Source organism: Rhinoderma darwinii, chromosome 5 (assembly GCF_050947455.1).
Source record: "Rhinoderma darwinii isolate aRhiDar2 chromosome 5, aRhiDar2.hap1, whole genome shotgun sequence".
NCBI classification, from domain to species: Eukaryota; Metazoa; Chordata; class Amphibia; order Anura; family Rhinodermatidae; genus Rhinoderma; species Rhinoderma darwinii.
Genome location: NC_134691.1, coordinates 185,351,950 through 185,360,643, shown reverse-complemented (window position 1 = coordinate 185,360,643; position 8,694 = coordinate 185,351,950). Strand labels below are relative to the sequence as shown.

Here is an 8,694-nt window from a genome sequence, read left to right as displayed (position 1 = left end):
ACCGCATTCACCACCCGAGACGATAATACGAGTATCTCGTAATGCCCTTTGGACTGTGTAACGCTCCAGCGGTGTTTCAGGACTTTGTAAACAACCTCTTCCGTGATCTTCTGTATGTCTGTGGTGGTTTATCTGGACGACATCTTGATCTACTCACCTGATCTGAGGACGCAACGAAAGCATGTTTGCCAAGTCCTGTTGCGGTTAAGGGGTAACAGCTTATACGCTAAACTTGAGAAGTGCGTATTTGAAAGAAAATCTTTGCCCTTCCTGGGCTATATTATCTCTGATCGTGGTCTACAAATGGATCCAGAAAAAGTGAAGTCCGTCTTGGAGTGGCCACGTCCTCAAGATCTCCGAGCCATACAGAGATTTCTAGGATTCGCTAATTTTTATCGTCAGTTCATCCCAAATTTCTCGTCAATTACTTCTCCCATCTCAGCTCTTTTTTTTTTTTTTTTATAGATTAACCCTTTATTAAAATAAACTCTTGGATCATCCTATGATAAATGATTCATGGCACTTTCTGTATACACGCGTACCAGAGACCAATCAGGTGTCCCGGGCCGGTCACATTGCTGCGGCGTGGTTCTGAGGATCCCAATCTTAAGGGTTGAGGAGTGCTGCTGGTATTTTAGGTCATGTCCATAAGATCTCCGCCCCAGGTGAAATGTATCCTGGATCCCTGGTCCACACCTACCTGCCACCAAAAAACAAAAGCCGTAAGATTTCCGTACATGAGACATTTGTGGACTCCGCAGACTCCTTGATTCTGGGATCACATGACCGGAGACACGGCGGCTCCTCTCAGATATTTGACCACTCGCGCCACCACTAAGCAGATGACGCTCAGTTGGCTTTTATCCTCTTGGCGTCGGAGGCCACTTTGGTGTTGTCCAGGTCTCGTTTGGCGCTGGTGGTGGGTTTTGAGTCGCTCGCCGCGGTCTCTGGTTCCTGTAGTCGCAGTTCCCTCCTCTGCTTCTGCTCCTCCAGTTCTTTCAAGTCTTCGGCAAACAGAGTCTTGAGAGGGCCCATCAGCTTGGGGAGAGTTTTCAAGTCGCTCAGTCGGATCCTCATGTGATCGAAGATATCCCAACCTTGTTGATGAAGCGGTCGCTCATGAGGAGCAGCTTGGTGTACCTCTGGCTGAAGTGATTCAGCATCATAAACTCCGCATTCATGTTCATTCCTACGCCGATGGCTTGGGAGGTTGTGCTGTGCGCTTTCTCAATGGCGTCCTGCTCCAACCCATCCTCCAGCGTGGCCTCGTGGATCACCAGACTGGCGTCTTTTGACATCTTGATGAGGGCATCGTGTCCCCAGAAAACACCAACTTCCAGTCAGACTGATGGACGATCGCACAGCCAAAAGTGATCTTACAGTGACGGACGAAGCAGGTCTGAAAGTTTTCTAACTGATACGTCTTCAGGAGAGAAGCGATCAATCCTCGAGTCCTGGGACAAGGCACCTCTGAGGTTTCTGTCAAATTCTGTGATGGTATAAAGCTGATATTGTGGAGAACCTTCTGGCAGTTGTCGTTGTATTGATTAAGCCAGGTCATCAGTGTCGTGGGTCCAATGACCAGCGCCGGGCTGAAGGGCTTCCCAAGAGACGCCAATGCCCACTCCCTCTCCAGCAGCACGCGCAGGAGACCGGTGTCGTGGTCGGTGTGAATATGGGATATGAACACGTCCTTGCCGTCTCCGTAGTGTCGGTGCAGGTGGCCAAAAGGTTAATTCTCCACAGTCCAGGAGCATCAGGGCAGAGGGACTGACGCGCACCAGGGTACCGCTGACGTTACGGGTTTTCATGGGAACTGCAGACCCGGTTCCTAGAAACACGACCTCAGGATACGGTGTGTTACCCTCCTTTGCCGGCCCTTTGCCACTCTACGTTGGGTCTGAGCTGGTATTTCAGGAGACATTCTGCCCTCACCCCGAGCACATCAGATGCTTCATCCTTCGGGCGGATCTCTGGGAGCTGTGTGAATATCTTTGGATGAATGAGGTGCAGCTGAGTCTGGACCTTGTAGCTGCTCAGGTTGTGTACGGTGGACGCGTGCTCATTCAGGAGAAGGTGCTCAGTGCCGGGGCCAAACCTCTCCATCCACTGGCGGTAGGCGCTGTGGTGAAGAACGTGTTCGGGGGTCATGTGTATCACTAAAGCGGCCGCGGTTTCTGCGTTGCCTTCCTGATAACTCCTCTTTGCTCCGACATTCCACCACGATGACGGTCGGCCCGGGGATATGGGGGCTCAGGACATCTGCAGGGGAGACCTCTTTGCCCTGGTATGTGACACTTTTGCCGGCCTTCAGCTCTGTTACGATTGGTCCGATCTCTTGCGTCCCTACTGGAAGTCCAATTTTCTTCGCCTTCAGTACCAGGAAGTGTCCTTTTCGGTCGTGGAGCTTACAGACGTAGGAGATCACACAGGGAGGGGAGAGGATGTTGGGGGGTCTCGTCCTGAGATCTGAAGAGGTTCTTCCTCGTCTTTCTTCTGACCGACTCTCATTGGATTCAAGTTTCGGAGATGGAGACCTGGCGGAGCGCTCCTTGCCTGCAGTACTACTGAAGAAGGGCACTTGTGTGACGGACATGGTCTCATCGCTGTAGAGGGGATCGGTGTAAGGGCGAACGTCGACTGTCAAGCCGTCCATAGGGCCACAATAGGTTTTAATAGCTTGAAGGAAGTTTGACAGCTGTGGGGGTCCAGAGACTACACAATTAGGGAGCCCCACGTTTCTCAATGTCAGCAGCACACCTGACAATCAGTCCGACGTTCGCCCAGTTCATTCTGGTGATGAACACGTTATGCAGGCGTGACAGCTTCACCTTGTTCTCATGCATAAGTCTCTGCGCCCCCTCACCGCAATTAAACAGATACCTGTTGTAGCCGGAGAACAGATAGACGGAGGCCCCCGCATCTCTACTTCCAGCCACCACCACCTGCACATAGACCACAGCCGGCCCATGGCGGTCCCCGGCCTCCTGCTTCTTAATCTCCTTAGGCGCCTTGTTCTTACGGCTGCTGAAGGTCCGGGCTTCGGGTTGAGACATGGCAATGAAGAGAAATATGCCTAGGCACAAAGTCCCAATTTCCCAGCCACCAGTCAATTAGTCGAAAATGTCAGTAAAGGCAGTTAAAACATAACTTTTATTAATGTATCAAACAGACAAACGACACTGAAGGGTTAAAATTGTATCAGAAGACGGCCAGTATGTAGCAAAAGGGTCAAAGTGCATGCATCCAGTACAACACTGGACGCAGTGAGAGAGACTGATTCGGCAGCTGCAGACTGCCGTGCATAGAAACAGTTCCCCCGAGTAGAGGCAATAACTGGACCGTCAGTGATATATTAAAATGGCGATAGCCCCCCCGACATGTTTCGCTGCAGAAGCAGCGTCCTCAGGGGATAACACGGGGCTATCCCCTGTTATCCCCTGAGGACGCTGCTTCTGCAGCGAAACATGTCGGGGGGGCTATCGCCATTTTAATATATCACTGACGGTCCAGTTATTGCCTCTACTCGGGGGAACTGTTTCTATGCACGGCAGTCTGCAGCTGCCGAATCAGTCTCTCTCACTGCGTCCAGTGTTGTACTGGATGCATGCACTTTGACCCTTTTGCTACATACTGGCCGTCTTCTGATACAATTTTAACCCTTCAGTGTCGTTTGTCTGTTTGATACATTAATAAAAGTTATGTTTTAACTGCCTTTACTGACATTTTCGACTAATTGACTGGTGGCTGGGAAATTGGGACTTTGTGCCTAGGCACATTTCTCTTCATTGTTTAATTATCCCTGCCAGCCACTAGGGGGTCTCCTTTCTGCTGAGACATGGCAATGACCCGGGACAGGCGCCTCCACAGCAGGCCTGAAAACCCCATACACACACTGCAGCTCGCTGAACCATGTGCTAAACCGACAGCCAATCAGCGCCGGCTACTCCGCTGTCACATGACCAATCAGCGCGCACTAGCTGAGAGAAGCTCAGAAAATCATCGAATGGTTTTCTCCATCTCAGCTCTTACCAGGAAGGGAGTGAACACTAAAGACTGGACCCCTGAGGCGGAGTTGGCATTCTCCACCCTCAAGAGCGCCTTCACTTTTACCTCTGTTCTTCATCATCCTGTTTCAAAAGAATTCCAAGGGTAAGGCAGTATCATGTGGATTTTTTTCCAAACTCTTCTCTCCTGCAGAGCGCAACTATTCCATTGGGGGATCGAGAATTACTCAGCGACAAGTTGGCCTTAGAAGAGTGAAGACACCTGCTGGAGGGGGCTGCTCATCCTATCATCATCTTCACAGATCACAAAACTCTTACGTACCGTATTTTTCTGACAGTAAGAGGCAGTTTTTAACCCAATGGGGTTTGAATTTGACTGCGTCTTATGGAGTGAAGGTACCTTTTTTCTGCTATTATTACAAAGCAGGGGAGTGCAGGAGGGATTTAGTGCAGCTTGGAATGTCTTCCGATGGGCTGTGTCATTTCTGTGACCCGTCGGCCGTGCTTCTCCTGTCTGTAGTGTCGGCAGCATGGAGGCTGGGGGAGGGAGTTAGAAAGGATCACTCATTCTGTGCAGAGTCCAGAGTCTTTGGAGAGAGTTTAAAACTCTTTCTGTTTCTTGCGTGGCTGATGGAAGTGTGATGGCTAGGGGAGGGGGTGGGGGAGGTCAGAAGGGGTCGCTCTGCTTCAAGCCTACTCAATCTAAACCTGTTGTTCTGCTCCTACCTCTGCCAGTGCCTGATGCTCCCTGGCAACACATTTCCATGTATTTTATTACTGACCTGCCTCCTTCTTCTGGATGTACTACGCTCTGGGTTGTGGTGGACCGCTCCTCCAAGATGGCACATTTCATTCCTTTAACCGGTCTTCGCTCTGCTCCTCGTCTGGCAATTTTGTTTATCCAGCACATCTTTCGTGTGCACGGTTTTCCTCTCCATATTGTCTCAGATCGGGGTGTACAATTCACATCTAAATTCTGGAGAGCCCTATGTAGAATTTTAGATGTGAGATTGGACTTTTCTCCTGTTTATCACCCGCAGTCTAATGGCCAAGATGAAAGGATCAACCAGGTACTTGAGAAATATCTTCGTCATTTTCTCTCAGTTCAACAAGACAATTGGGTTCAGCTTCTCCCATGGCCCGAATTCTCCTACAACAATCATACTAGTGAATCTACTGCTTCTTCTCCATTCTACATTGTGTACAGTCAACATCCATGTGTTCCTCTTCCTGTGCCAGCTATAGCGTCTGAAGAGCCTGCAGCCAATTCTTCCTTCGGGGGTATCCCTCACATCTGTCAACAAACTAAGTCTGCGATCCTTCAGGCAGTTGATTGCATGAAGAGATATGCAGATAGGAAAAGAAAAATACCTCCTCAGTTTTCTCCTGGAAGGCTATTTTTACAGTGACCAGTTCAGTTCTGAAGTGGTTTTGAAGGCCTTATATATTTGAAAACCCATGAATAAATCACCCCATTTTAAAAACTGCACCCCTCAAAGTATCCATAACAGCATTCAGAAAGTTTCTTAACCCGTTTCACAGGAAATAAAGCAAAGTAGAGGGGGCATTTACAAATTTCATTTTTTCTGCCGAAATTAATTTGTAATAATTTTTTTACAGAAGGTTTTACCAGAGAAAAGTAACTCAATATTTATTGCCCAGATACTGCAGTTTTTAGAAATATCCCAAATGTGACACTAGTGTGCTAATGGACTGAAAAACAGGCCTCACAAGCAAAGGACCACCTAGTGGATTTTGGGGCCTCCTTTTTTTATAATATATTTTAGGCACCATGTTAGGTTAGAAGAGGTCTTGTGGTGCCAAAACATTGGAAAGCCCCCAAAAGTTACCCCATTTTGGAAATGACACCCCTCAATGAATTTATCTAGGGGTATAGTTAGCATTTTGACCCTCAGTTTTCGTGCTAAATGTATTTGAATTAGTCTGTGAAGATGAAACTCTACTTTTTAAAAAAAAAACAAAACATAGAAAATGTTAACATTTACAAGGAATAAAGAAGAAAATGCACCCCCAACATTTATAGAGCATCTTCTCCCGATTACAGAAATACTCCATATATGGTAATAAACAGCTGTTTGAACCCACAGCAGGGCTCAGAATGGAAGTAGCGCCATTTGGATTTTGGAGCACAGATTTTGCTGTATTGGTTTTCAGTGCCATGTCGCGTTTGCAGTGCACTGGATGGTCTAAAACAGTGGAAAGCCCGCAAAAGTGATCCCATTTTGGAAACTACACACCTCAAGGGGTATAGTTAGAATTTAGACCCCACAGGTTTTTTGTAGAATTTTGTGGAATTAGGCCGTGAAAATGAATATCAACATTTTTGTCCACAAAAATGTTGAATTTTTTCATTTTTACAAGGGATTAACCCCTTCCCGCTCCTTGACGTACTATTACGTCATGGCAGCTGTATCGTTCGCGCTCCATGCCGTAATAGTACGTCTCGGGAGTAACGGCCGTTTCGGCCGTCCTCCCGACACATACAGGAGCTGTGACGCTGCTGTCTTGTTCAGCAGCTGTCACAGCTCCTACAGCGGGGACCGATCGCTGTGTCCCCGCTGATTAACCCCTTAAAAGCCGCGTTCTATAGAGATCGCGGCTTTTTAGGGGTTAAGCTGCCATCGCCGGCCTGCTACGCGATAGCGGCCGGCGATGGTGACTATGGCAACCGGACACCAAACAATGGCGTCCGGCTATGCCATAGACGGAAGCCTAGTGGGTCCTGACAACGTCAGGACCCACTATGCTTGCTGTCAGTGAGTAGCTGACAGTTCTAATACACTGCACTACGCATGTAGTGCAGTGTATTAGAATAGCGATCAGGGCCTCCTGCCCTCAAGTCCCCTAGTGGGACAAAGTAATAAAGTTAAAAAAAAGTTAAAAAAAGATGTGTAAAAATAAGAAAATAAAAGTTTTAAAAGTAATAAAAGTAAAAGTCCCACTTTTTCCCTTATCAGTCCTTTATTATTAATAAAAATATATAAACAAACAAATAAACTATACATAATTGGTATCGCCGCGTCCGTAACGGCCTGAACTACAAAATTATTTTGTTATTTATCCCGCACGGTGAACGCCGTAAAAAAAAATATTAATAAACCGTACCACAATCACAATTGTTTGGTCACTTCACCTCCCAAAAAATGGAATAAAAAGAGATCAAAAAGTCGCATGTACCTAAAAATGGTACTGATGGAAAATACAGTTCGTTACGCAAAAAATAAGTCCTCGCACGGCTTTATTGATTGAAAAATAAAAACGTTATGGCTCTTAGAATAAGGTAACACAAAAAGTGAATGATTGTTTACAAAACGTATTTTATTGTGCAAACGCCATAAGACATAATAAAAACCTATAAACATCTGGTATCGCCGTAATCGTATCGCCACGCAGAATAAAGTGAATATGTCATTTATAGCGCACGGTGAACGCTGTAAAAAAAAAAGTATACAAAAACAATAGTAGAATTGCTGTTTTTTAGTCACCACGCCACCTAAAAATGGAATAAAAACTGATCAAAAAGCCGCATGCACCCCATGAAAACTACAATGTATTCCTCAAGGGGTCTAGTTTCCAAATTGGGGTCACTTTTGGGGGGTTTCCAATGTTTTGGCACCACAAGACCTCTTCAAACCGGACATGGTGCCTAATAAAAAAGAGGGCTCAAAATCCGCTAGGTGCTGCTTTGCTTCGGAGGCCGGGGCTTCAGTCCATTACCGCCCGAGGGCCACATGTGGGATATTTCTCTAAACTGCAGAATCTGGACAATAAGTATTAATTTGTGTTTCTCTGATAAATCCTTTTGTGTTATAAAAAAAATGGTATAAAAAGAGTAAATTTCACCTCTACTTTGCTCTAAATTTCTGTGAAACACCTAAAGGGTTCATAAACTTTCTAAATGCTGTTGTGAATACTTTGAGGGGTCTAGTTTCTAAAATGGGGTGTTTGATAGGGGTTTCTAATATATGGGCCCCTCAAAGCAACTTCAGAAATGAACTGGAACCTAAAAAAAAAAAAAAATGAGGCAATACTTCGCTTCTTACATTATACTGATAATGAGCCGTGCCCACCCCGAGATGACCCCAGTTTTGACCGTTTGTATAAACGGAGACCCCTATTAGACCGTTCCAGTGCCCGGTTTTCCCAAGCATACACCCCCGAGAAGTGTTTTTCTATTGATGAGTCCCTGGTACATTTTAAAGGGAGGGTTCAATTCCGCCAGTACCTGCCAGGTAAGAGGGCAAGGTATGGCGTGAAGATGTATAAGCTGTGCGAGAGTGCATCAGGCTATACCTACATATTTAGGATATATGAAGGAAAGGCCACCCCCAAACCAGACTGCATCCTGGACTACAATAGGTACATGGGAGGGATGGACTTGTCAAATCAAGTCCTGAAGCCCTACAGCGCCATGCGGTGTGGTATAAGAAGCTGGCCGGGCACATCATACAGATGGCTTTGTACAATGCGTATGTGCTACGTCGATGTGCAGGCCAGAGGGGAACTTTCCTGGAATTTCAAGATCTAATCTTTAGGGACCAGGAAGGGGGGGCACCCAGTACTTCTGGAAGCGAGGCCACACGCATCGTACCAGGGCAACACTTTCCAGGAGAAGGTCCCCAAACCGGTGGAAAGGGAAAGAATCAAAAGAGGTGCAGAGTCTGCT

General features: G+C 46.8%; 1 pseudogene; it reads right to left on the bottom strand.

Moving 5' to 3' along the window:
- Positions 1 to 849: 849 nt before the first annotated feature.
- Positions 850 to 3,056, bottom strand: LOC142652529 (zinc phosphodiesterase ELAC protein 2 pseudogene; annotated as a pseudogene).
- Positions 3,057 to 8,694: the final 5,638 nt, after the last annotated feature.